The following is a 27,144-nucleotide window of genomic DNA, read 5'->3' as shown; positions in this document are numbered from 1 at the left end:
AACTAACTAACTTTTTGTTTGTTTCTTATCTTTTTCCAAAACTACCTAACTAACTCTCTCTCTCTAAAATATCTCCCTCTTTTTCAAAAATTTTTTTTAATTAACTAATTATTTTAATTTTTTATTTTAATTTTATTCCTAATTTTCGAAAATTACTAACCTTTTTCAAAAAACTATTTTCGAAAATCACTAACCATTTTTCAAAAATAATTTTCAAAAATTCTCTCTCTCTCTCTCTCATCTCCTTCTATTTATTTATTCATCTACTAACACTTCATCTCACCCAAATTCGAACCCCCTATTCCATCTGTGTTCGAATTTTCTCTTCTTCCCTTCTTTACATTACTCTTCTTTTCTTCTTCTACTTACATAAGGGAACCTCTATACTGTGGTAAAAAGGATCCCTATTATTATTATTTTTCTATTCCCTCTTTTTCATATGATCAGGAGCAAAGACAAGAATATTCTTGTTGAAGCAGATCCAGAACCTGAAAGGACTCTGAAGAGGAAACTAAGAGAAGCTAAATTACAACAATCCAGCAAGCACCTTTCAGAAATTTTCGAACAAGACGAGGAGATGGCAGCCGAAAATAATAATAATGCAAGGAGGATGCTTGGTGACTTTACTGCACCTAATTCCAATTTATATGGAAGAAGCATCTCCATTCCTACCATTAAAGCAAACAATTTTGAGCTGAAACCTCAATTAGTTTCTCTGATGCAGCAGAACTACAAGTTTCATGGACTTTTTAGTTCTTAACTGAATTCTTGCAGATCTGTGATACTGTTAAGACTAATGGAGTAGATCCTGAAGTCTACAGGCTCATGCTTTTCCCTTTTTCTGTGAGAGACAAAGCTAGAGTATGGTTAGACTCTCAACCTAAGGATAGCCTGAACTCTTGGGATAAGCTGGTCAAGGTTTTCTTAGCCAAGTTCTTTCCTCCTCAAAAACTGAGTAAGCTTAGAGTGGATGTTCAGACCTTCAGACAGAAAGAAGGTGAATCCCTCTATGAAGCTTGCGAGAGATACAAAGGACTGACCAAAAAGTGTCCTTCTGACATGCTTTCAGAATGGACCATCTTGGATATATTCTATGATGGTCTGTCTGAATTGGCTAAAATGTCATTGGATACTTCTGCAGGTGGATCCATTCGCTTAAAGAAAATGCCTGCAGAAGCTCAAGAACTTATTGACATGGTCGCTAATAACCAGTTCATGTACACTTCTGAGAGGAATCCTGTGAGTAATGGGACGCCTATGAAGAAGGGAGTTCTTGAAATTGATACTCTGAATGCCATATTAGCTCAGAATAAAATATTAACTCAGCAAGTCAATATGATTTCTCAGAGTCTGAATGGAATCCAAGCTGCATCGAACAGTACTCAAGAGGCATCTTCTGAAGAAGAAGCTTATGATCCTGAAAACCCTGCAATAGCAGAGGTGAATTACATGGGTGAACCTTATGGAAACACCTATAACGCCTCATGGAGAAATCACCCAAATCTCTCATGGAAGGATCAACAAAAGCCTCAACAAGGCTTTAATAATGGTGGAAGAAATAGGTTTAACAATAGTAAACCTTTTCCATCATCCACTTAGCAACAGACAGAGAACTCTGAACAAAATATTTCTAATTTAGCAAACTTAGTCTCTGATCTATCTAAGGCCACTGTGAGTTTCATGAATGAAACAAGGTCTTTCATTAGAAATTTGGAAGCACAAGTGGGCCAGCTGAGTAAAAAGATCATTGAAACTCCTCATAGTACTCTCCCAAGCAATACAGAAGAAAATCCAAAAGGAGAGTGCAAGGCCATTGATATAACCATCATGGCCGAATCCAAAGAGGGAGAGGAGGACGTAAATCCCAGTGAGGAAGACCTCCTGGGACGTCCAGTGATCAATAAGGAGTTTCCCTTTGAGGAACCAAAGGAATCTGAGACTCATCTAGAGACCATAGAGATTCCATTAAACCTCCTTATGCCCTTCATGAGCTCTGATGAATATTCCTCTTCTGAAGAAAATGAGGATGTTACTGAAGAACAAGTTGCCAAGTACCTTGGTGCAATCATGAAGCTGAATGCCAAATTATTTGGTATTGAGACTTGGGAGGATGAACCTCCCTTGTTCACCAATGAACTAAGTGATCTGGATCAACTGACATTGCCTCAGAAGAAACAGGATCCTGGAAAGTTCGTAATACCTTGTACCATAGGCAACATGATCTGTGAAAAGGCTCTGTGTGACCTTGGTTTAGGGATAAACCTCATGCCCCTCTCTGTAATAGAGAAACTGTGAATCTTTGGGGTGCAAGCTGCTAAAATCTCATTAGAGATGGCAGACAATTCAAGAAAACAGGCTTATGGACAAGTAGAGGACGTGTTAGTAAAGGTTGAAGGCCTTTACATCCCTGCTGATTTCATAGTCCTAGATACTGGGAAGGATGAGGATGAATCCATCATCCTTGGAAGACCCTTCCTAGCCACAGCAAGAGCTGTGATTGATGTTGACAGAGGTGAACTAGTCCTTCAATTGAATGAGGACTCCCTTGTGTTTAAAACTCGAGGTCATCCTTCTGTAAACATGGAGAGGAAGCATCAAAAGCTTCTCTCAAAACAGAGTCAACCAGAGCCCCCACAGTCAAACTCTAAGTTTGGTGTTGGGAGGCCACAACCAAACTCTAAGTTTGGTGTTGAACTCCCATATCCAAATTCTAAGTTTGGTGTTGGGAAGTCTCAACAATACTCTGAACATCTGTGAGGCTCTATGAGAGCCCACTGTCAAGCTATTGACATTAAAGAAGCGCTTGTTGGGAGGCAACCCAATTTTTATTTATCTAATTTTATTGTTCTTTCATGTTTTATTAGATTCATGATCATGTGGAGTCACAAAATAAATATAAAAATTGAAAACGGAATCAAAAACACCAGAAGAAAAATCACACCCTGGAGGAGGATCTCACTGGCGTTTAAACACCAGTAAGAAGCATCTGTCTGGCGTTCAACGCCAGAACAGAGCATGGTTCTGGCGCTGAACGCCCAAAATGGGCAGCATCTGGGCGTTTGAACGCCAGAATTGCACCCTGGAGAAGAGCTAGTGCTGAACGCCCAGAACAAGCATGGTTCTGGCATTCAACGCCAGAAATGGGCAACAAATGGGCGTTCAACGCCCAGAACAAGCACCAATCTGGTGCTGAACGCCCAGAGTTGTGTGCAAGGGCATTTTGCATGCCTAATTTGGTGCAAGGTTGTAAATCCGTGAACACCTCAGAATCTGTTGACCCCACAGGATCACCTCAGGATCTGTGGACCCCACAGGATCCCCACCTACCTCCACTCACTTCTTCTCACCCCTCTTTCACACAATCCCATAAACACTCTTCCCCAAAACACTTCACAAATCACCTCAATCTCTCTTCCCTATAACCACTTCACCACTCACATCCATCCACTCTTCCCTATTAACCTACCTCATAAACCGCACCTACCTTCAAAATTCAAAATCAATTTCCCACCCAAAACCCACCCTTATGGCCGAACCTTACCCCCCCTCCCTTCCCTATATAAAGCCCTCCATTCTTCTTCATTTTCACACAAAGCAACCCTCTCTTCCCCTTCTTAGCCGAAACACATCTCTCTCTCCCTCTCCTCCATTTCTTCCTCTCCTTCATCTATTCTTTCTTCTCTTGCTCGAGGGCGAGCAATATTCTAAGTTTGGTGTAGTAAAAGCATAAGCTTTTTGTTTTTCCATTACCATTGATGGCACCCAAGACCGGAGAATCCTCTAGAAAAGGGAAAAGGAAGACAAAAGCTTCCACCTCCGAGTCATGGGAGATGGAAAGATTCATCTCCAAAGCTCATCAAGACCACTTCTATGATGTTGTGGTCAAGAAGAAGGTGATCCCCGAGGTCCCTTTCAAGCTCAAGAAAAATGAGTATCCGGAGATCCGACATGAAATCCAAAGAAGAGGTTAGGAAGTTCTAACAAACCCCATCCAACAAGTCGGCATCCTAATGGTTCAAGAGTTCTATGCCAATGCATGGATCACTAGGAACCATGATCAAAGTAAGAAACCAAACCCAAAGAATTATATTACAATGGTTCGGGGGAAATACTTAGATTTTAGTCTGGAAAATGTGTGGTTGGCGTTTAACTTGCCTATGATGCAAGGAGATGCACGCCCTTACACTAGAAGGGTCAACTTTAATCAAAGGTTGGACCAAGTCCTCATGGACATATGTGTGGAAGGAGCTCAATGGAAGATTGACTCCAAAGGCAAGCCGGTTCAATTAAGAAGACTGGACCTCAAGCCTGTGGCTAGAGGATGGTTGGAGTTCATCCAACGCTCCATCATCCCCACTAGCAACCGATCTGAAGTTACTGTGGATCGGGCCATCATGATTCATAGCATCATGATTGGAGAGGAAGTAGAAGTTCATGAAGTCATCTCCCTTGAATTCTACAAAATAGCCGAAAAGCCCTCTCCTGGGGCAAGGCTAGCTTTTCCTCATCTTATTTGCCATCTATGTTACTCAGCTGGAGCTTTCATAGAAGGAGACATTCCCATTGAGGAAGAGAAGCCCATCACTAAGAAAAGGATGGAGCAAGCAAGAGAGCCCATTCATGGATCTCAAGAAATGCATGAAGCTCATCACTATGAGATCCCGGAGATGCCTCAAATGCATTTTCCTCCACAAAACTATTGGGAGCAAATCAACACCTCCCTAGGAGAATTAAGTTTCAACATGGGACAACTAAGGGTGGAACATCAAGAGCACTCCATCATCCTTCATGAAATAAGAGAAGATCAAAAAGCAATGAGGGAGGAGCAACAAAGACAAGGAAGAGACATAGAAGAGCTCAAGGACATCATTGGTTCCTCAAAAAGGAAACGCCACCATCACTAAGGTGGACTCATTCCTTGTTCTTATTTTCTGTTTTTCATTTTCTTAATGTTAAGTGCTTATCCATGTTTGTGTCTTCATTACATGATCATTAGTATTTAGTAACTTTGTCTTAAAGTTATGAATGTCCTATGAATCCATCACCTCTCTTAAATGAAAACTGTTTTAATTCAAAAGAACAAGAAGTACATGAGTTTCGAATTTATCCTTGAACTTAGTTTAATTATACTGATGTGGTGACAATGCTTCTTGTTTTCTGAATGAATGCTTGAACAGTGCATATGTCTTTTGAAGTTGTCGTTTATGAATGTTAAATATGTTGGCTCTTGAAAGAATGATGACAAAGAGACATGTTATTTGATAATCTAAAAAATCATAAAAATGATCCTTGAAGCAAGAAAAAGCAGCAAAGAACAAAGCTTGCAGAAAAAAAAAAAGAGAAATGGCGAAAAAAATAGAAAAAAAGAAAAAAAAAAAGCAAGCAGAAAAAGCCAAAAGCTCTTAAAACCAAAAGGCAAGAGCAAAAAGCCAATAACCTTTAAAACCAAAAGGCAAGGGTAAATAAAAAGGATCCCAAGGCTTTGAGCATCAGTGGATAGGAGGGCCTAAAGGAATAAAATCCCGGCCTAAGCGGCTAAATCAAGCTGTCCCTAACCATGTGCTTGTGGCGTGAAGGTGTCAAGTGAAAACTTGAGACTGAGCAGTTAAAGTCAAGGTCCAAAGCAAAAGAAGAGTGTGCTTAAGAACCCTGGACTCCTCTAATTGGGGACTTTAGCAAAGCTAAGTCACAATCTGAAAAGGTTCACCCAAATATGTGTCTGTGGCATTTATGTATCCGGTGGTAATACTGGAAAACAAAGTGCTTATGGCCACGGCCAAGACTCATAAAGTAGCTGTGTTCAAGAATCATCATACTGAACTAGGAGAGTCAATAACACTATCTGAACTCTGAGTTCCTATAGATGCCAATCATTCTGAACTTCAATGGATAAAGTGAGATGCCAAAACTATTCAAGAGGCAAAAAGCAACAAGTCCCGTTCATTTAATTGGAGCTATGTTTCATTGATAGTTCGGAATTTATAGTATATTCTCTTCTTTTTATCCTATTTGATTTTCAGTTGCTTGGGGACAAGCAACAATTTAAGTTTGGTGTTGTGATGAGCGGATAATTTATACGCTTTTTCGCATTGTTTTTAGTATGTTTTTAGTAGAATCTAGTTACTTTTAGGGATATTTTCATTAGTTTTTATGTTAAATTCACATTTCTGGACTTTACTATGAGTTTGTGTGTATTTCTGTGATTTCAGGTATTTTCTGGCTGAAATTGAGGGACTTGAGCAAAAATCAGATTCAGAGGTTGAAGAAGGACTGCTGATGCTGTTGGATTCTGACCTCCCTGCACTCAAAGTGGATTTTCTGGAGCTACAGAACTCACAATGGCACGCTTTCAATTGCGTTGGAAAGTAGACATCCAGGGCTTTCCAGCAATGTATAGTAGTCCATACTTTGACCGCGTTTAGATGACGTAAAAGGGCGTTGAACGCCAGTTCTATGCTGTTGTCTGGAGTTAAACGCCAGAAACACGTCACAAACCAGAGTTGAACGCCAGAAATACATTACAACCTGGCGTTCAACTCCAGAAAGAGCCTCTGCACGTGTAACATTCAAGCTCAGCCCAAGCACACACCAAGTGGGCCCCGAAAGTGGATTTATGCATCAATTACTTACTTCTGTAAACCCTAGTAACTAGTTTAGTATAAATAGGACTTTTTACTATTGTATTTGACATCTTTGGAATCATCTTTGGACGCCTGGTTCTTAGATCATGGGGACTGGCCTCTCGGCCATGCCTGGACCTTTCACTTATGTATTTTCAATGGTAGAGTTTCTGCACTCCATAGATTAAGGTGTGGAGCTCTATTGTTTCTCAAAGATTAATGCAAAGTACTACTGTTTTTCTATTCAATTCAACTTATTCCGCTTCTAAGATATTCATTCGCACTTCAACCTGAATGTGATGAACGTGACAATCATCATCATTCCCTATGAACACGTGCCTGACAACCACTTCCATTCTACCTTAGATTGAATGAGTATCTCTTGGATCTCTTAATCAGATACTTCGTAGTATAAGCTAGATTGATGGCGGCATTCATGAGAGTCTGGAAAGTCTAAACCTTGTCTGTGGTATTCCGAGTAGGACTCTGGGATTGAATGACTGTGACGAACTTCAAACTCGCAAGTGCTGGGCGAAGTGATAGACGCAAAAGGAGGGTGAATCCTATTCCAGTATAATCGAGAACCTCAGATGATTAGCCGTGCTGTGACAGAGCATTTGGACCATTTTCACAAGAGGATGGGATGCAGCCATTGGCAAGGGTGATGCCTCCAGACGATTAGCCATGCAGTGACAGCGCATCGGACCATTTTCCAGAGAGGATTAAAAGTAGCCATTGACAACGGTAATGTCCTTACATAAAGCCAGCCATGGAAAGGAGTAAGATTGATTGGATGAAGACAGCAGGAAAGCAGAGGTTCAGAGGAACGAATGCATCTCTATACGCTTATCTGAAATTCTAACCAATGAATTACATAAGTATTTCTATCCATATTTTCTATTTATTATTAATATTCGAAAACTCCATAACTATTTGATATCCGCCTGACTGAGATTTACAAGGTGACCATAGCTTGCTTCAAGCCGACAATCTCCGTGGGATCGACCCTTACTCACGTAAGGTTTATTACTTGGACGACCCAGTGCCCTTGCTAGTTAGTTGTATCGAAGTTGTGAATGAAAAACAATTTATTAAGACGTGCGTACAGAGTTTCTGGCGCCGTTGCCTGAGATCACAATTTCGTGCACCAAGGGATTATAGGTGTTACCATAGGGTTCACCCATGTAATTTACCTCTGCTATTGCAGGGTTCTCAGGATCATAAGCTTCTTCTTCAGGAGATGCCTCTTGAGTACTGTTGGATGCAGCTTGCATTCCATTCAGGCTTTGAGAAATCATATTGACTTGCTGAGACAATATTTTATCCTGAGCCAATATGGCATTCAGAGTATCCATTTCAAGAACCCCCTTCTTTTGAGGCGTCCCATTACTCACAGGATTCCTCTCAGAAGTGTACATGAACTGGTTATTAGCAACCATGTCAATGAGTTCTTGAGCTTCTGCAAGCATTTTCTTTAAGTGAATGGATCCACCTGCAGAAGTATCCAATGACATCATAGCTAATTCAGACAGACCATTATAGAATATATCCAGGATGGTCCATTCTTAAAGCATGTCAGAAGGACACTTTTTGGTCAGTTCCTTGTATCTCTCCCAAGCTTCATAGAGGGATTCACCTTCTTTTTGTCTGAAGGTTTGAACATCCACTCTAAGCTTACTCAACTTTTAAGGAGGAAAGAACTTGGCTAAGAAAGCCTTGACCAGCTTATCCCAAGAGTTCAGGCTATCTTTATGTTGAGAATCTAACCATATTCTAGCTCTGTCTCTCACTGCAAAAGGGAAAAGCATGAGCGTGTAGACTTCAGGATCTACTCCATTAGTCTTAACAGTATCACAGATCTGCAAGAATTCAGTTAAGAACTGAAAGGGATCTTCAGATGGAAGTCCATAAAACTTGCAGTTTTGTTGCATCAGAGAAACTAATTGAGGTTTCAACTCAAAATTGTTTGCTCCAATGGTAGGGATGGAAATGCTTCTTCCATGTAAATTGGAATTAGGTGCAGTAAAGTCACCAAGCATCCTCCTTGCATTATTATTATTTTCGGCTGCCATCTCCTCTTCCTGTTCGAAAATTTCTGTAAGGTTATCTCTGGATTGTTGTATTTTAGCTTCTCTTAGTTTCCTCTTCAGAGTCCTGTTAGGTTCAGGGTCTGCTTCAACAAGAATGTTCTTGTCCTTGCTCCTGCTCATATGAAAAAGAGGGAACAGAGAAATAATAATAATAGGGATCCTTTTTACCCAGGTATAGAGGTTCCCCTGTGTGAGTAGAAGAAGAAAAGAATGTAATGTGAAGAAGGGAAGAAGAGAAAATTCAAACACAGATAGAAGAGGGGGTTCGAATTTGTGTGAGATGAAGTGTTAGTATATGAATAAATAAATAGAAGGAGATGAGGGAGAGGGAATTTCGAAAATAATTTTGAAAAAGAGTTAATGATTTTTGAAAATTAAGATAAAATCAAAATTAAAATTAAAAATTGAAACAATTAATTAATTAAAAAGAATTTTTGAAAAAGAGGGAGGTATTTTCGAAAATTAGAGGGGGATAGTTAGTTAGGTGGTTTTGAAAAAGATAAGTAACAAATAAAAATTCAATTAGTTAGTTGAAAAAGATTTGAAATTTGTTTTTGAAAAAGATATGATTGAAATTTTAAAAGATATGATTGAAATTAGTTTTGAAAAAGATTTGAATTTTAAAATCACAATTAATGACTTGATTCATAAGAAATTACAAGATATGAATCTAGAACTTAAAGTTTGAATCTTTCTTAACAAGAAAGTAACAAACTTGAAATTTTTGAATCAAAACATTAATTGTTGATAATATTTTCGAAAATTATGAAATAGAATTAAGAAAAAGATTTTTGAAAAATATTTTTAAAATTTTCGAAAATAAATAAGAAAAATGAAAAAGATTTGATTTTTGAAAAAGATTTTGAAAAGATAATATTTTTAAATTGAAAATTTGATTTGACTCATAAGAAACAATTGATTTTTAAAAATTTTTGAAAAAGTCAATCCAAATTTTCGAAATTTATGAGAGAAAAAAGGAAAGATATTTTTTTGATTTTTGAATTTTTAATGATGAAAGAGAAAAACATGAAAAAGACTCAATGCATGAAAATTTTGGATCAAAACAATGAATGCATGCAAGAATGCTATGAATGTCAAGATGAACACCAAGAACACTTTGAAGATCATGATGAACATCAAGAACATATTTTTTGAAAATTTTTCAATGCAAAGAAAACATGCAAGAAACCAAACTTAGAAATCTTTCATGTTCAGACACTATGATTGCAAGAATGCACATGAAAAACAAGAAAAGACACAAAACAAGAAAACATCAAGATCAAACAAGAAGATTTACCAGGAACAACTTGAAGATCATGAAGAACACTATTAATGCATGAATTTTCGAAAAATGCATAAATTTTTTAGAAAAAATCAATTGACACCAAACTTTAAAAATTGACTCAAGACTCAAACAAGAAACACAAAATATTTTTGGTTTTTTATGATTTTATGATTTTTTTGTATTTTCTTTTAATTTTTTTCGAAAAAAATATGGAAAAAGAAAATAAGAAATCCAAAATCTTTAAGAAGAATTCCAGGAATCTTTCAATATTAGCCCAAAGCTCCAATCAAAGGGTTGGACATGGCTTAATAGCCAGTCAGCTTTAGGATGGAATTACATGCATTGTGGTGATTAGTTGAAGACCAATCTCAAAGCAGTTTGGATATGGCTTTACAGCCAGATAGGATTCAACATGTTACCATGAAATTCTAGAATTCATTCTTGAAAGTTTTGAAGCCATAGAATAATTAAACATTTTTTTTCAAATATTAATTGGGAAAAAACGAAAAAGAAGGAAATATTTTTGAAAAATTTTTTGAAAACTTTTTGAAAACAAAATAAGAAGAAAATTACCTAATCTGAGCAACAGGATGAACCGTCAATTGTCCAAACTCAAATAATCCCCGGCAACGGCGCCAAAAACTTGGTATGCGAAATTGTTACTCGGGTTGTAAAATTTGTTGTTCGTTCTCTCCCTGGCAACGGCGCTAATAACTGGTGCACAATACCATGGTCCAAACATAACTTCACAACTTCGCACAACTAACCAGCAAGTGCACTGGGTCGTCCAAGTAATAAAACCTTACGTGAGTACGGGTCGATCCCACGGAGATTGTTGGTATGAAGCAAGCTATGGTCACCTTGTAAATCTCAGTCAGGCGGATATCAAATGGTTATGGAGTTTTTGAATAATAATAATAAATACACAGAAAATAAAGATAGAAATACTTATGTAATTTATTGGTGAGAATTTTAGATAAGCGTATAGAGATGCTTCTGTTCCTCTGAATCTCTGCTTTCCCACAGTCTTCATCCAATTAGTCCTACTCCTTTCCATGGCAAGCTTTCTGTAAGGGCATCACCGTTGTCAATGGCTACATCCCATCCTCTCTGTGAAAATGGTCCAACTGCTCTGTCACGGCATGGCTAATCATCTGGAGGTTCTCGATCATACTAGAATAGGATTTACTATCCTTTTGCGTCTGTCACTATGCCCAGCACTCGCGAGATTGAAGTTCGTCACAGCCATCCCTTCCTAGATCCTACTCGGAATACCACAGATAAGGTTTAGACTTTCTGGATCTCAGGAATGGCCATCCATGGGTTCTGACTTATACCACGAAGATTCTAATATCTCGGACTCGGTCCTCTGTATTAGATATCTAAGAGATATTCCTTCTAGCTTGTTTGCATGTAGAACGGAAGTGTTTGTCAGGCACGCGTTCATAAGTGAGAATGATGATGAGCATCACATAATCATCACATTCATCATGTTCTTGGGTGCGAATGGATATCTTAGAAGCGGAATAAGTTGAATTGAATAGAAAACAGTAGTACTTTACATTAAATCATGAGGAACAGCAGAGCTCCACACCTAAATCTATGGAGTGTAGAAACTCTACCCTTGAAAATACATAAGAGATGAAGGTTCAGGCATGGCCGAATGGCCAGCCTCCAATGTCTAAGCACTAAACATTCCAAAAGATGTCAAATACAATAGTAAAAAGTCCTATTTATACTAAACTAGCTACTAGGGTTTACAGAAGTAAGTAATTGATGCATAAATCCACTTCCGGGGCCCACTTGGTGTGTGCTTGGGCTGAGCTTGAAGTTTACACGTGCAGAGGCTTCTTCTAGAGTTGAACGCCAAGTTGTAACGTGTTTTTGGCGTTCAACTCTGGTTCGTGACGTGTTTCTGGCGTTTAACTCCAGACTGCAGCGTAGAACTGGCGTTCAACGCCCTTTTGCGTCATCTAAACTCGGCCAAAGTATGGACTATTATATATTTCTGGAAAGCCCTGGATGTCTACTTTCCAACGCAATTGGAAGAGCGCCATTTTGAGTTCTGTAGCTCCAGAAAATCTACATTTAGTGCAGGGAGGTTAGAATCCAACAGCATCAGCAGTCCTTCTTCTACCTCTGAATCAGATTTTTGCTCAAGTCCCTCAATTTCAGCCAGAAAATACCTGAAATCACAGAAAAACACACAAACTCATAGTAAAGTCTAGAAATGTGATTTTAACATAAAAACTAATGAAAACATCCCTAAAAGTAACTAGATCCAACTAAAAACATACTAAAAATAATGCCAAAAAGCGTATAAATTATCCGCTCATCACTAACCTTGCCAAAGTGGAGGACTTGTCAGCCACCTTGTAAAGTTCTTGAGGTTTCTCTGGCCTTAGGTGCCATTGATGGTTATGGAAAAACAAAAAGCAATGCTTTTACCACACCAAACTTAAAAGGTTCGCTCGTCCTCGAGCAAAAGAAGAAAGAAAGTAGTAGAAAAAGAAGAAAATGGAGGAGATGGAGTGAGAGAGTGTATTCGGTTAAGGGGGAGAAGTAGTGGTTGTGATGTGTGAAAATGGAGTAGTGTTAAGGGGTTTATATAGGGGTGGGGGGAGGGTAGGTTTCCGCCATTAGGGTTGGGTTTGGAAGGGAAAAGAATTTGAATTTTGGAGGTAGGTGGGGTTTATGGGGAAGAGTGGATGGATGTGAGTGGTTAAGGGTATTTAGGGAAGAGGTATAAAGGTGATTGGTGAAGGGTATTTGGAGAAAAGAGGTATGAAAAGGTGTGAAGAGGAGAGAAGAAGAGGTGGGGTAGGTGGGGATCCTATGGGGTCCACAGATCCAGAGGGGTCAAGGACTTAGCATCCCTGCTCCATTTAGGCGTGCAAACGCCCTTAGAATGCATGTCTGGCATTAAACACCAGCTTGCTACTTGTTTCTGGCGTTTACCGCCAATTCCATGCTCTGATCTGGCGTTAAACGCTAGTCTGGTGCTTGTTTCTAGCGTTTAACACCAGCTTGATGCTTCTTTCTAGCGTTAAACACTAGTTTGATGCTTCTTACTGGTGTTTAAACGCCAGTACGCTCTTTCTCCAGGGTGAGCTATTTTTAATGATGTTTTTCATTCTATTTTTTATTTTTCAGTAGTTTTTGTGACTTCACATGATCATCAACCTAAAGAAAACATAAAATAGCAATGGAAAATAAATAGATATAATTAAATAGTATTGGGTTACCTCCCAACAAGCGCTTCTTTAATGTCAATAGCTTGACAGTGAGCTCTCATGGAGCCTCACAGATGTTCAGAGCATTGTTGGGACCTCCCAACACCAAACTTAGAGTTTGAATGTGGGGTTCAACACCAAACTTAGAGTTTGGTTGTGGCCTCCCAACACCAAACTTAGAGTTTGACTGTGGGGGCTTTGGTTGACTCTGTAGTGAGAGAAGATTTTCATGCTTCCTCTCCATGGTTACAGAAGGAGAACATTGAGTCTTAAATACAAGGTAGTCCTCATTCAGTTGAAGGACTAACTCTCCTCTGTCCACATCAATCACAGCTTTTGCTGTGGCTAGGAAGGGTCTTCCAAGGATGATGGATTCATCCTCATCCTTCCCATGTCTAGGATTATGAAATCAGTAGGGATGTAAAGACCTTCAACCTTTACTAACAAGTCCTCTACTAATCCATAAGCCTATTTTATTGATTTGTTTGCCATCTCTAGTGAGATTCTTGCAGTTTGTACCTCATAGATTCCCAGTTTCTCTATTACAGAGAGTGGCATGAGGTTTATCCCTGACCCAAGGTCACACAGAGCCTTCTCAAAGGTCATGGTGCCTATGGTACAAGGTATGAAGAACTTTTCGGGATCCAGTTTCTTCTGAGGCAATGTCTGCCTTATCAATGCACTTAGTTCATTGGTGAACAAGGGGGATTCATCCTCCCAAGTATCATTACAAAATAAACTGCCATTCAACTTCATGATGGCTCCTAGATATTTAGGAACCTGCTCTTCAATGGTGTCTTCATCCTCTTCAGAGGAAGAATAGTCATCAGAGCTCATGAATGGTAAAAGGAGGTTCAATGGAATCTCTATGGTCTCTAGATGAGCCTCAGATTCATTGGATTCCTCAAAGGGAAACTCCTTATTGGTCAGTGAACATCCCAGGAGGTCTTCCTCACTAGGATTCACGTCCTTCTCCTCCTCTCTGGGTTCAGCCACACCAAGTAAGGTTATGGCCTTGCACTCTCTTTTTAGATTCTCTTCTGTATTGCTTGGGAGAGTACTAGGAGGAGTTTCAGTGACTCCTTTACTCAGCTGGCTCACTTGTGCCTCCAAATTTCTAATGGAGGACCTTGTTTCATTCATGAATCTTAGAGTGGCCTTAGATAGATCAGAGACTATATTTGCTAAGCTAGATAGATTCTGCTCAGAATTCTCTGTCTGTTGCTGAGAGGATGATGGAAAAGGCTTGCTATTGCTAAACCTGTTTCTTCCACCATTATTAAAGCCTTGTTGAGGCTTTTGTTGATCCTTCCATGAGAAATTTGGATAATTTCTCCATGAAGGATTATAAGTGTTTCCATAGGGTTCTCCCATGTAATTCACCTCTGCTATTGAAGGGTTCTCAGGATCATAAGCTTCTTCTTCAGAAGATGCTTCTTTAGTACTGTTGGATGCAGCTTGCAATCCATTCAGAGTCTCAGAAGTCATTTTGACTTGCTGAGTCAATATTTTATTCTGAGCCAATATGGCATTCAGAGTATCAATTTCAAGAACTCCCTTCCTCTGAGGCATCCCATTACTCGCAGGATTCCTTTCACAAGTGTACATGAACTGGTTATTTGCAACCATGTCAATGAGTTCCTGAGCTTCTACAGGTGTTTTCTTTAGGTGAATGGATCCACCTGCAGAATTGTCCAATGACATCTTTGATAATTCAGACAGACCATCACAGAATATATCCAGGATGGTCGATTCTGAAAGCATGTCAGAAGGACACTTTTTGGTCAGTTGCTTGTATCTCTCCCAAGCTTCATAGAGGGATTCACCTTCTTTCTATTTGAAGGTTTGAACATCCACTCTAAGCTTGCTAAGCTTTTGAGGAGGAAAGAACTTGGCTAAGAAAGCCGTGACCAGCATATCCCAAGAGTTCAGGCTATCTTTAGGTTGAGAGTCCAACCATATTCTAGCTCTGTCTCTTACAGTAAACGGGAAAAGCATAACACTGTAGACCTCGAGATCAACCCCATTGGTCTTAACAGTATTACAGATTTGCAAGAATTCAGTTAAGAACTGAAAAAGATCTTCTGATGGAAGTCCATGAAACTTGCAATTCTGTTGCATCAAAAAAACTAATTGAGGCTTTAGCTCAAAATTTTTTGCTCCAATGGGAGGGATTGAGATGCTTCTTCCATGTAAGTTGGAATTTGGTGCAGTAAAGTCACCAAGCATCTTCCTTGCATTGTTGTTGGGTTTGGCCATGTTTCCTTCTTTTTTGAAAATTTCTGTCAGATTTTCCCCAGAGAGTTGTGCTTTAGTTTTCCTTAGCTTCCTCTTCAGAGTCCTTTCAGGTTCAGGATCGGCTTCAACAAGAATGTTCTTATCCTTGTTCCTGCTCATATGAAAAAGAAGAGAACAGAAAGAAAATATGGAATCCTCTATGTCACAGTATAGAGATTCCTTATATGAATATAAGAAGAGAAGAATAGAAGAAGAAAAAGATAAGAATTCGAACACAGAGGAGAAGAGTGGGTTCGAATTTTTGAGTGAAAGAGGGGTGTTAGTAGATAAATAAATAAATAGAAGGAGATGAGAGGGAGAAGAATTCGAAAATTAAATAAAATAAAATAAAAAAATTTTTGTTTTTATTTTAAATATTAGTTATAATTCAAAAAGACAGAAAGGAATAAAATTAAAATTAAAATTTAAAATAATTAGTTAATGAAAAGAAATTTTGAAAAAGAGGTTAGTGATTTTCGAAAATTAGAGAGAGAAAATTAGTTAGGTAGTTTTGAAAAAGATAAGAATCAAACAAAAAGATAGGATTAATTTGAAAAAGATTTGAAAATCAATTTTGAAAAGATAAGAGGTTACAAAAGATTTTGAAATTGATTTTGAAAAAGATGTGATTGACATTTATTTTGAAAAAGATTTGAAAAAAAAATTTAAAAAGATTTGATTTTGAAAATTAAAGTTGATTACTTGACTAACAAGAAACAAAAAGATATGATTTTAAAATTTAAAGATTGAACCTTTCTTACTAGGCAAGTAACAAACTTAAAATTTTTGAATCAATTACATTAATTGTTAGCATTAATTTTGAAAATATGAAATGGAAATAAGAAAAAGATTTTGAAAATAAATTTTGAAAATTTCGAAATAATGAAAGAAAAAAATAAAAATGATTTGATTTTTGAAAAAGATTTGAAAAGGATAGAATTTTTAAATTGAAAATTTGATTTAACTCATAAGAAACAATTAATTTTAAAAACTGTTTGACTAAATCAAACCAAATTTTCGAAAATTTATGAGAGAATAAGGGAAATATATTTTTTTTAATTTTGAATTTTTAATGAGGAGAGAGAAAAACACAAAAAAGACACAAGACATAAAAATTATGAATCAAAATAAGAAAAATATGCAAGAACACTTTGAATGTCAAGATGAACACCAAGAACACTTTGAATGTCAAGATGAACATCAAGAACATGTTTTTGAAAATTTTAAGAAAAGAAAAGCATGCAAGACACCAAACTTAAAAATTTTTTAAGTAAAAAAGCTTAAACATAGAATAAAATTACCTAATCTGAGCAACAAGATGAACCGCCAGTTGTCCAAACTCGAACAATCCCCGGCAACGGCGCCAAAAACTTGGTGCACGAAATCCTGATCGTTCATTCTTTGGTAACGGCGCCAAAAACTTTATACGCACGTTCATAATCTTAGTTCTTTGTCACAACTTCGCACAACTAACCAGCAAGTGCATTGGGTCATCCAAGTAATAAACCATACGTGAGTAAGGGTCGATCCCACGGAGATTGTCGGTTTGAAGCAAGCTATGGTCACCTTGTAAATCTCAGTCAGGTGGATATAAATGGTTATGGTGAATTGATAGTTAAAATATAATTAAAATATAAAATAGGATAGAAATACTTATGTAATTCATTGGTGAGAATTTCAAATAAGCATATGGAGATGCTTTTGTTCCTTCTGAACCTCTGCTTCCTTACTATCTTCATCCAATCCTTCATACTCCTTTCCATGGCAAGCTGTATGTTGGGAATCACCGTTGTCAATGGCTACTTCCCGTCCTCTCAGTGAAAATGGTCCAAAATGCACTGTCACCGCACGACTAATCATCTGTTAGTTCTCGATCATGCTGGAATAGGATTCAGTAATCCTTTTACGTCTGTCACTACGCCCAGCACTCGCGAGTTTGAAGCTCGTCACAGCCATGCCTTCCCAGATCCTACTCGGAATACCACAGACAAGGTTTAGATTTTCCGGATCTCAAGAATGGCCGCCAATAATTCTAGCCTATACCACAAAGACTCTGATCGTAAATCAGGAGGCTAAGAGATATGCATTCAAGCTTGCTTTCATGTAGAACGGAAGTGTTTGTCGGGCATGCGTTCATAAGTGAGAATGGTGATGAGCGTCACATAATCATCACATTCATCATGTTCTTGTGTGCGAATGAATATCTTAGAGAAGAAATAGGCTTGAGTTGAATAGAAAAATAATAGTACTTTGCATTAATTCATGAGGAACAGCAGAGCTCCACACCTTAATCTATGGTGTGTAGAAACTCTACCGTTGAAAATACATAAGTGTAAATAGGGTAGACATGGCCGAGTGGCCAGCCTCCCATGGAGGTCTTACAACGTAAAAGTTACATAATGTGTTCCAGAGATCCAGAGATGTAAATACAATAGTAAAAAGTCCTATTTATACTAAACTAGTTACTAGGGTTTACAAAAATCAGTAAATGATGCAGAAATCCACTTCCGGGCCCACTTGGTGTGTGCTTGGGCTGAGCATTGAAGCTTTCATGTTTAGAGGTCTTCCTTGGAGTTGAACGCCAGTTTGTAACTTGTTTCTGGCATTTAACTCTGCTTTGCAACTTATTTCTGGCGTTTAACACCAGAATAGGGAAGAAATCTGGTGTTAAACGCCAGTTTGCATCGTCTAAACTTTAAAAAAGTATAAACTATTATATATTTCTGGAAAGCCATGGATGTCTACTTTCCAACACAATTGAGAGCGCGCCATTTGGATTTTTGTAGCTCTAGAAAATCCACTTTGAGTGCAGGGATGTCAGAATCTAACAGCATCTGTAGTCCTTCTTCAGCCTCTGAATCAGATTTTGCTCAGGTCCCTCAATTTCAGCCAGAAAATTCCTGAAATCACAGAAAAATACACAAACTCATAGTAAAGTCCAAAAATGTGATTTTTAATTAAAAACTAATAAAAATATACTAAAAACTAATCAAATCATACTAAAAACTATGTAAAAATAATGCCAAAAAGCGTATAAATTATATGCTCATCAATCACTCATGATTGCTCATGGGGATCCAAAACGGCAAATAATATGATTTCTAACAAAGGAAACAACAGTGTTAGCATCATCAGTACGGGTAGGAATTGCTTCCACCCATTTAGAAACATAATCTACAGCTAACAGTATATAAAAGTAACCATTAGAATTTGGAAATGGACCCACGAAATCAATGCCCCAAATATAAAAAATTTCACAGAAAAGCATAATCTATTGAGGCATCTCATCCCTCTTAGATATATTACCAAACCTTTGGCATGGGGAACAAGATTTACAAAATTCAGTAGCGTCTTTAAAAAGAGTAGGCCACCAGAATCCACAGTCTAGAATTTTTCTAGCTGTTCTTTGAGGGCCAAAATGTCCTCCACTCTCAGATGAGTGGCAGGGCTCCAAAATGGACTGGAATTCTGATTGAGACACACACCGTCTAATTACCTGGTCAGCACCACACCTCCATAAATATGGATCGTCCCATATAAAATATTTAGACTCACTTTTCAGCTTGTCTCTTTGATGCTTAGTGAAGTTTGGAGGAAAAGTGTGGCTAACTAGATAATTAGCTACAGGTGCATACCAAGGAACTATCTCAGATACTGCATGTAAACTATCAAATGGGAAATTATCATTTATAGGAGTGGAGTCATCCTTAATGTGCTCATGGCGACTCAAGTGGTCTGCCACTAAATTCTGGTTACCACTCCTATCCTTAATTTCTAAATTAAATTCTTGCAGCAGCAGTATCCAACGTATTAGCCTTGGTTTGGATTCCTTTTTAGCTAATAAATATTTTAGAGCTGCGTGGTCTGAGTACACTGCTACCTTAGTACCAAGTAAATAGGCTTGGAATTTATCCAAAGCAAAAACAATAGCAAGAAGCTCTTTTTCAGTAGTAGTATAGTTAGATTAAGCAGCATCTAAAGTCTTAGATGCATAAGCAATTACAAAAGGATCCTTACCTTTGCGCTGAGTCAGCGTCGCTCCTACTGCATGGTTGGAAGCATCACACATAATTTCAAATGGCTGGCTCCAGTCTGGTCCTTTTACAATTAGAGCTTGAATCAGAGCGATCTTCAGCTTATCAAATGCCTGCATACAATCCTCACTGAACTCGAACTCAATATCTTTCTACAGCAATCTGGATAAAGGTAATGCTACCTTTCTGAAGTCCTTAATGAATCTCCTGTAAAAATCTACGTGGCCAAGGAACAAACGGACTTCCCTCACGGAGGAGGGGTAAGGTAAACTAGAAATAACATCCACCTTTGTTGGATCTACAAAAATACCAGTATTAGACACAACATGTCCTAGTACGATTCCTTGTTTTACTACAAAGTGACATTTTTCAAAATTTAACACAAGGTTCGTACTAACACACCTGTCTAATACTCTAGATAAAATATCCAAGCAAAGGCTAAATGAATCACCATATATGCTAAAATCATCCATAAAAACTTCCATATAATTCTCAATAAGATCTGAAAAGATACTCATCATACATCTTTGGAAAGTAGCAGGTGCATTACACAAGCCAAAAGGCAGTCTTTTATAAGCATACGTTCCAAAGGGACATGTAAAAGTGGTCTTCTCCTGGTCTTCAGGAGCTATATGAATTTAAAAATTTCCTGTATAACCATCTAAAAAACAATAATGAGATTTACCTGACATGTGATCAAGCATCTGATCAATGAATGGCAAGGGATAATGATCCTTGCAAGTGGCTTGGTTGAGACGCCTATAGTCAATGCAAACTCTCCATGAATTCTGTACTCTTGTTGTCAGGAGCTCTCTATGCTCATTCTTTATTGTTATGGCTCCAGATTTCTTGGACACTACCTGTACTGGGCTGGCCCATTTACTGTCTGAGATGGGATAAATGATATATGCTTCAAGTAGCCTGGTCACTTCCTTCTTGACAACTTCTAAGATGGTGGGATTCAATCTTCTTTGAGGCTAACGGACAGGCTTTGCTCCCTCTTCTAAGAATATTCTGTGCTCATAAATTTGGGGACTAATGCCTACTATATCCGCCAAGCTCCATCCAATTGCTTTCTTATATTTTTTCAGCACACTGAGCAGTTGCTCCTCTTGTTGAGAGGTAAGTTCCCTTGCAACGATAATTGGAAACTTCTGATTATCCTCAAGGTAGGCGTACTTGAGGTGTAGAGGGAGGGGCTTTAATTCTAATTTCTGCTCATAGCTAGGCTCTGAATCATCTGAGACTGCTGATAATGTTAAAGGGTCTTCATTGTTTTCAGAAAGTGTCCCCACACTTGGACCTTTCTCCATGTACTTCTCTTATATTTCCTCTTGGTGAACTTCAGCTACAGTTTCATCAATAATGTCGCACTGGAAGATAGAATGATCTTTCGGAGGGTGCTTCAAAGCTTCATTTAAACTGAAAATCACTGTTCTTCCATCTATCTCGAAGGAGTAAGTTCCTGAGAATGCATCCAACTTGAACTTTGAAGTCTTCAGGAATGGTCTTCCAAGCAGGATTGATGATGGTCTTCCTGAGTCATTACGGGGCATTTCCAGGATGTAGAAGTCAATGGGAAATGTGAGCCCCTTAATGCTCACTAATACATCTTCAGCAATTCCAACTACTGTAATAATGATTTTATCTGCTAACACAAAACGAGCTGCCGACCTTTTTAAGGAAGGGAGCCTCAAAGTATCATATATAGACAATTGCATTATACTAACACATGCTCCTAAGTCATACATGCAGTCAGAAAAAATTACACCTCCAATGGTACAATTAACCATACATGGACCTGGATCACTACATTTTTCAGGTATACCCCCCATTAAAGCAGATATAGAACTACCTAAAGGAATAATTTCTAATTCATTAATTTTATCTTTATGTATGCACAAATCTTTTAGAAATTTTGCATATTTAGGTACCTGCTGAATAACATAAAAAAAGGGAACAGTTACTTCAACCTTTTTGAATATTTCTACCATTTTGGGATCAAGTTCCATCTGCTTTCTGGGCTTCCTTGCAAGTTGTGGGAATGGGATAGGAATGACGTTACTTGCAGCTTCTGCATCCTTTGATGTTTCATTCTGTGGTTGAGATGCTTTTTCTTCAACTATGTTTTGTACGTCTTCTTCCTCTTCAGCATCTTCCACTTCCACTACATCCTCAGCTGATACGTGTTCTGGTGAGCTTGGCTCCTCATGGTTCCTCTCCTGCAAAGTGGTTCCAGACCTTAAAGTAATGAAATTAATGCCACCCTTTGGATTATGTAGGGGTTGAGAAGGAATTCCACTAGAGCTTGAAGGTTAGTTAGTAGAATCATGTGATGAATCTAATCGGGAGACGAGAGCTTGTAAAGTGGCAGTCATACCATTTAAAGTAGCGTTCAGCTGCGCTTGCATGTCTTGTTGCCCTTGTGCAAGAGAACGGAGCATCTCGTCATTTGATGAGGAATTGGAGTAAGTGATCTAAGGAACCTGCTGTTGGTTGTGCTGGGGTCCTTGGGGCTGTCTTAAGTGAGGTACTCTGTAAGGTTAGTTCTGATTCTACTGTCTGTTGTTATTATTGTTATTCCACCTCTGGTTTTCATTGTTGTCTCTGCCTCCTCTGTTATGGTTGTCCCTCCAACCTTGGTTGGAGTTGTCTTGCCATCCTTGGTTATAGTTTCCACCTTGGTTGTAGTTGCCAGCCTGTTGATTGTATCCTTGATTTAGGCGGTCATAGAAGTTATGAGTGGCTGCCACAATGTTGTCTTCCTGTTGGAGCTGTGGACATTCATCAGTATAATGACTATAATCAGCACAGATCCCGCATACTCTTTGTGGAACTAACTGTTGGCTTTGCTGTGGTGGGGAATGCTGTGCTTTATGTGTTTGTTGTTGGTTTAACTGCATCTGTTTCAGTAGGTTGGTCATTTCACATATACTCTGGGTAAGAGCAGTAGTTTCAACGTTAGAGAAAATCTCTGCAATAGCTTTAGAGTTGCTATGCCTCTGCCTATGATTCCTAGTAGACTCAACTAAGTTGCTGATTAGTTGCCATGCTTCATCTGCAGTCCTGTACTTTTTCAAGGAACCATTACTAGCACCATCCAGTGCAGTCTTATCCTGGGGGTTCATGCCTTGAGTGAAGTAGCTGATCAATTCTAATCTATCGATCATGTAATGGGGGCATACGTCCAGTAGATTGTTGAAGCGCACCCAATATTCGTAGAGAGTCTCAGATTCGCCTTGAACAATCATTGAAATCTCTTTTCTCAATCTATCAGAAACTTTTGCTGGAAAGTATTTTTCCAAAAATTCTCTTCTAAGCGTATCCCAGTTAGTAACAGTTGCTTCAAGTTGGATGTAGTACCATTCCCTTGCTTTTTCTCAAGAGAAAATGGGAAAGCAGTTAACAGAATAGAAGTTTCATCTGCACCATGATGCCTAACAGTAGAACAGGCTATCTGGAAATCCCTAAGATTCTTAATAGGCTGTTGAGCAGGTAAGCCATGAAACTTGGGCATCAAGTTGATTAATGCAGTCTTCAGTTCAAAATCTGCAGCCAGATTTGGATGACGCACTTGATACGGTTGCAGTGTAAAATCTGGGCCTCCTGCTTCCTGGTGAGTAATCCTCCTAGGTGCTGCCATGTTACCTGCTGGTGCACGAATTATGAATCACACTTTTCACAACTCGTACCACTAACCAGCAAGTGCACTGGGTCGTCCAAGTAATACCTTACGTGAGTAAGGGTCGAATCCCACGGAGATTGTTGGTTTGAAGCAATCTATGGTTATCTTGTAAATCTTAGTCAGGAAGTCAATTATGTTTATCAGTAGAATTTTGAATAACCAAGAGAGCATAAATTAAAGGTTACTTGTTATGCAGTAATAGAGAATGTGTTGGAGTTTTGGAGATGCTTTGTCTTCTGAATCTCTACTTTCCTCTCTCTTCTAATTCACGCACACACGTCCTCCTATGGCAAGCTGTATGTAGGTGGATCACCGTTGTCAATGGCTACCATCCATCCTTCCAGTGAAAAGATTCCCAATGCGCTGTCACCGCACGGCTAATCATCTGCAGGTTCTCAATCATGCCGGAATAGGATCTGCTATCCTTTTGCGTCTGTCACTACGCCCAGCACTCATGAGTTTGAAGCTCGTCACAGCCATTCGATCATTGAATCCTACTCGGAATACCACAGACAAGGTTTAAACTTTCCGGATTCTCATGAATGCCGCCATCAGTTCTAGCTTATACCACGGAGATTCTGATTAAGGAATCTAAAAGATACTCATTCAATCGGATATAGAACGGAGGTGGTTGTCAGGCACACGTTCATAGTTTGAGGAAGGTGATGAATGTCACGGATCATCACCTTCATCATAGTTAAGCGCGAATGAACATCTTAGATAGGAACAAGCGTGTTTGAATGGAAAACAGAAATACTTGCATTAATTCATCGAGACACAGCAGAGCTCCTCACCCCCAACAATGGGGTTTAGAGACTCATGCCGTCAGAGAATACAAAGTTCAGCTCTAAAATGTCATGAGATACAAAATAGGTCTCTAAAAGTTGTTTAAATACTAAACTAGTAGCCTAGGTTTACAAAAAATGAGTAAACTATGATGGATGATGCAGAGATCCACTTCTGGGGCCCACTTGGTGTGTGCTGGACTGAGACTTAAGTAATTCACGTGCAGAGGCCATTTGTGGAGTTGAACGCCAGTTTTTATGCCAGTTTGGGCGTTCAACTCCAGCTTTTGATCCTTTTCTAGCGCTGGACGCCAGAATTGGGCAGAGAACTGGCGTTGAACGCCAGTTTACGTCGTCTATCCTTATGCAAAGTATGGACTATTATATATTGCTGGAAAGCCCTGGATGTCTACTTTCCAACGCAATTAGAAGCATGCCATTTCGAGTTCTGTAGCTCCCGAAAATCCACTTTGAGTGGAGGGAGGTCAGAATCCAACAGCATCAGCAGTCCTTTTTCAGCCTGAATCAGATTTTTGCTCAGCTCCTTCAATTTCAGCCAGAAAAATACCTGAAATTACAGAAAAATACACAACTCATAGTAAAGTCCAGAAATATGAATTTTTCCTAAAAACTAATGAAAATAGACTAAAAACTAACTAGAATATACTCAAAACTATATGAAATTAACCCTAAAAAGCGTATAAAATATCCGCTCATCACAACACCAAACTTAAACTGTTGCTTGTCCTCAAGCAACTAGACAAATAAAATAGAAGACTAATAGGTTGAGAAGCAATAATATCTCAGAGTTTTTGAATGAAGCTCAGATTCTAATTAGATGAGCGGGGCTAGTAGCTTTTTGCTTCTGAACAGTTTTGGCATCTCACTTTATCCATTGAAGCTCAGAGTGATTGGCATCTATAGGAACTCAGGATTCAGATAGTGTTATTGATTCTCTTAGTTCAGTGTGATGATTCTTGAACACAGCTTCTTTATGAGTCTTGGCCGTGGCCCTAAGCACTTTGTTTTCCAGTATTACCACCGGATACATAAATGCCACAGACACATAACTGGGTGAACCTTTTCAGATTGTGACTCAGCTTTGCTAAAGTCCCCAATTAGAGGTGTCCAGAGTTCTTAAGCACACTCTTCTTTTTGCTTTGGACCTTGACTTTAACCGCTCAGTCTCAACTTTTCACTTGACACCTTCACGCCACAAGCACATGGTTAGGGACAGCTTGGTTTAGCCGCTTAGACCAGGATTTTAGTCCTTTAGGCCCTCCTATCCACTGATGCTCAAAGCCTTGGGATCCTTTTCATTTGCCCTTGCCTTTTGGTTTTAAGGGTTATTGGCTTTTTCTGCTTGCTTTTTCTCTCTTTTTTTTTTTTTCTGCAAGCTTTGTTCTTTGCTGCTTTTTCTTGCTTCAAGAATCATTTTTATGATTTTTTCAGAGTATCAATAACATGTCTCATGTTCATCATTCTTTCAAGAACCAACATATTTAACAGTCTGAAACAATAAATTCAAAAGACATATGTACTGTTCAAGCATTCATTCAGAAGACAGAAAGCATTGCCACCACATTTAACTAATTAGAATTTCTCTTATTAAAACTCGAAATTTTATTGCCTCTTATTCAAAAGATCTACTACTTTATTCATGTTTCCTGATGATGAGAAAAATAAAATATAGCTTAATTGGAGATAAAATCAAAATAGATACTAATTACTACTATATGACTCCTAAGGTAAACTTCTATAAGAACACTGTCACAGAGTTAAGGCAGAAATTGGAAATTAACAACCTTTATTCTGGGGGAACGGGGGTTCCTCTGATCCTTGGGGTGCTTGGTCCTACAAGAGAAGACTTTTGGCGCTTCAATTCCCTTAAGTCACGCCCCTACTCCTCTTGTTCTTTAAACATATAGGTCAGCATTTGACTGTGTTCCTTCTGTTCTTTTATTATTTGCTCCATAGCTTCCCGTATCTTGGTAACGGACGTCTCAAGATACTCCCAGTATTCAGATTGAGGGATCTCTGGGAGGAATTCCTGTGCTCTCTTCTTGATGGGATCCTCCTGTGCTTGTTGTTTTTCCATTGATGCTTTGGTGATTGGCTTTTTAATTAGGATATATTCAGTTATTCCCATCCTTACTCCAGCGTCCTTGCAGAGCAGAGAAATCACGCTCGGATAAGCCAACCTGGCCTCTTTAGAATTTTTGTTAGCAATTTTATAGAGTTCAGTTGAAATCAGCTGATGAACCTCCACTTCCTTTCCCATCATGATGCAATGGATCATCACTGCTCTTTTAACTGTGACTTCAGAACGGTTGCTAGTAGGCAACAGAGAATGCCCAATGAAGTCCAGCCATCCTCTGGCGACTGGTTTGAGATCCTCTCTCTTGAGTTGATTTGGGACACCCTTTGTGTTGGTGGTCCACCTGGCTCCAGGGATACATATGTCCTCTAGAATCTTATCCAGGTCAATGTCTGCTCTCATCATCCTCCTGTTGAAGGAGTCTGGATCATCCTTTAGCTGAGGTAGCTTTAAGATCTCTCTGATCTTGTCAGGGGTGGTATGAACAATCTTCCCTCTGACCATGGTCTGAAATTCATAGAAGGCAGTTCCAGATAGTTTTTGCTTGTCAGTCTGCCACATATTAGCATAGAACTCCTAGACCATGTTCCTTCCTACTTTCATTTCAGGATTAGCTAGGACTTCCCAGTTCCTGATTCGAATTTGCTCCTGGATCTCCGGATATTCATCTTCTTTCAGATCGAATTTAACTTCCGGGATCACTGATCTCAGACCCATTACTTTAAGATAATGGTCTGAATGTTCTTTAGATAAGAACTTCCCTTGATTCCAAAGTGGTTTTGGAACGCTCTCTTTCTTGCCTCTTGGAGTGGGTTGTTTTCCTTTAGGAGCCATGATCTTAGTGATCTTGGATAAACACACCAAACTTAGAGGTTTGCTTGTCCTCAAGCAAAAGAAAAGAAAGGAGAGGGATAGAAGGAGAGCTAGGTGCAATTGTTGATGGAGGAGGAGGGAGGCCGAACCCAAATTTAAAGGGATGGGCGGGTGGGTTTTCGAAAAATTGGAAAAGATAAGATAAAAAGATTGAGTTGAAAAAG

General features: G+C 38.8%; 3 non-coding genes across 3 annotated transcripts; 2 read left to right on the top strand and 1 right to left on the bottom strand.

The window, feature by feature from the left end:
* Positions 1-957: 957 nt before the first annotated feature.
* On the bottom strand, positions 958-1,065 carry LOC112787494 (small nucleolar RNA R71). Its single transcript, XR_003194905.1, has one exon. It is a non-coding gene; the product is annotated as a small nucleolar RNA R71 (small nucleolar RNA).
* A 7,123-nt stretch (positions 1,066-8,188) lies between these two features.
* On the top strand, positions 8,189-8,296 carry LOC112788575 (small nucleolar RNA R71). The gene has a single exon (XR_003195935.1). It is a non-coding gene; the product is annotated as a small nucleolar RNA R71 (small nucleolar RNA).
* Positions 8,297-14,986: 6,690 nt separating this feature from the next.
* LOC112787798 (small nucleolar RNA R71) lies at positions 14,987-15,094 on the top strand. Its single transcript, XR_003195189.1, has one exon. It is a non-coding gene; the product is annotated as a small nucleolar RNA R71 (small nucleolar RNA).
* Positions 15,095-27,144: the final 12,050 nt, after the last annotated feature.

Source organism: Arachis hypogaea, chromosome 20, assembly GCF_003086295.3.
Source record: "Arachis hypogaea cultivar Tifrunner chromosome 20, arahy.Tifrunner.gnm2.J5K5, whole genome shotgun sequence".
NCBI classification, from domain to species: Eukaryota; Viridiplantae; Streptophyta; class Magnoliopsida; order Fabales; family Fabaceae; genus Arachis; species Arachis hypogaea.
The sequence above is the reverse complement of the archived record's forward strand: the minus strand, read 5'-3'. Positions and strand labels throughout refer to the sequence as shown.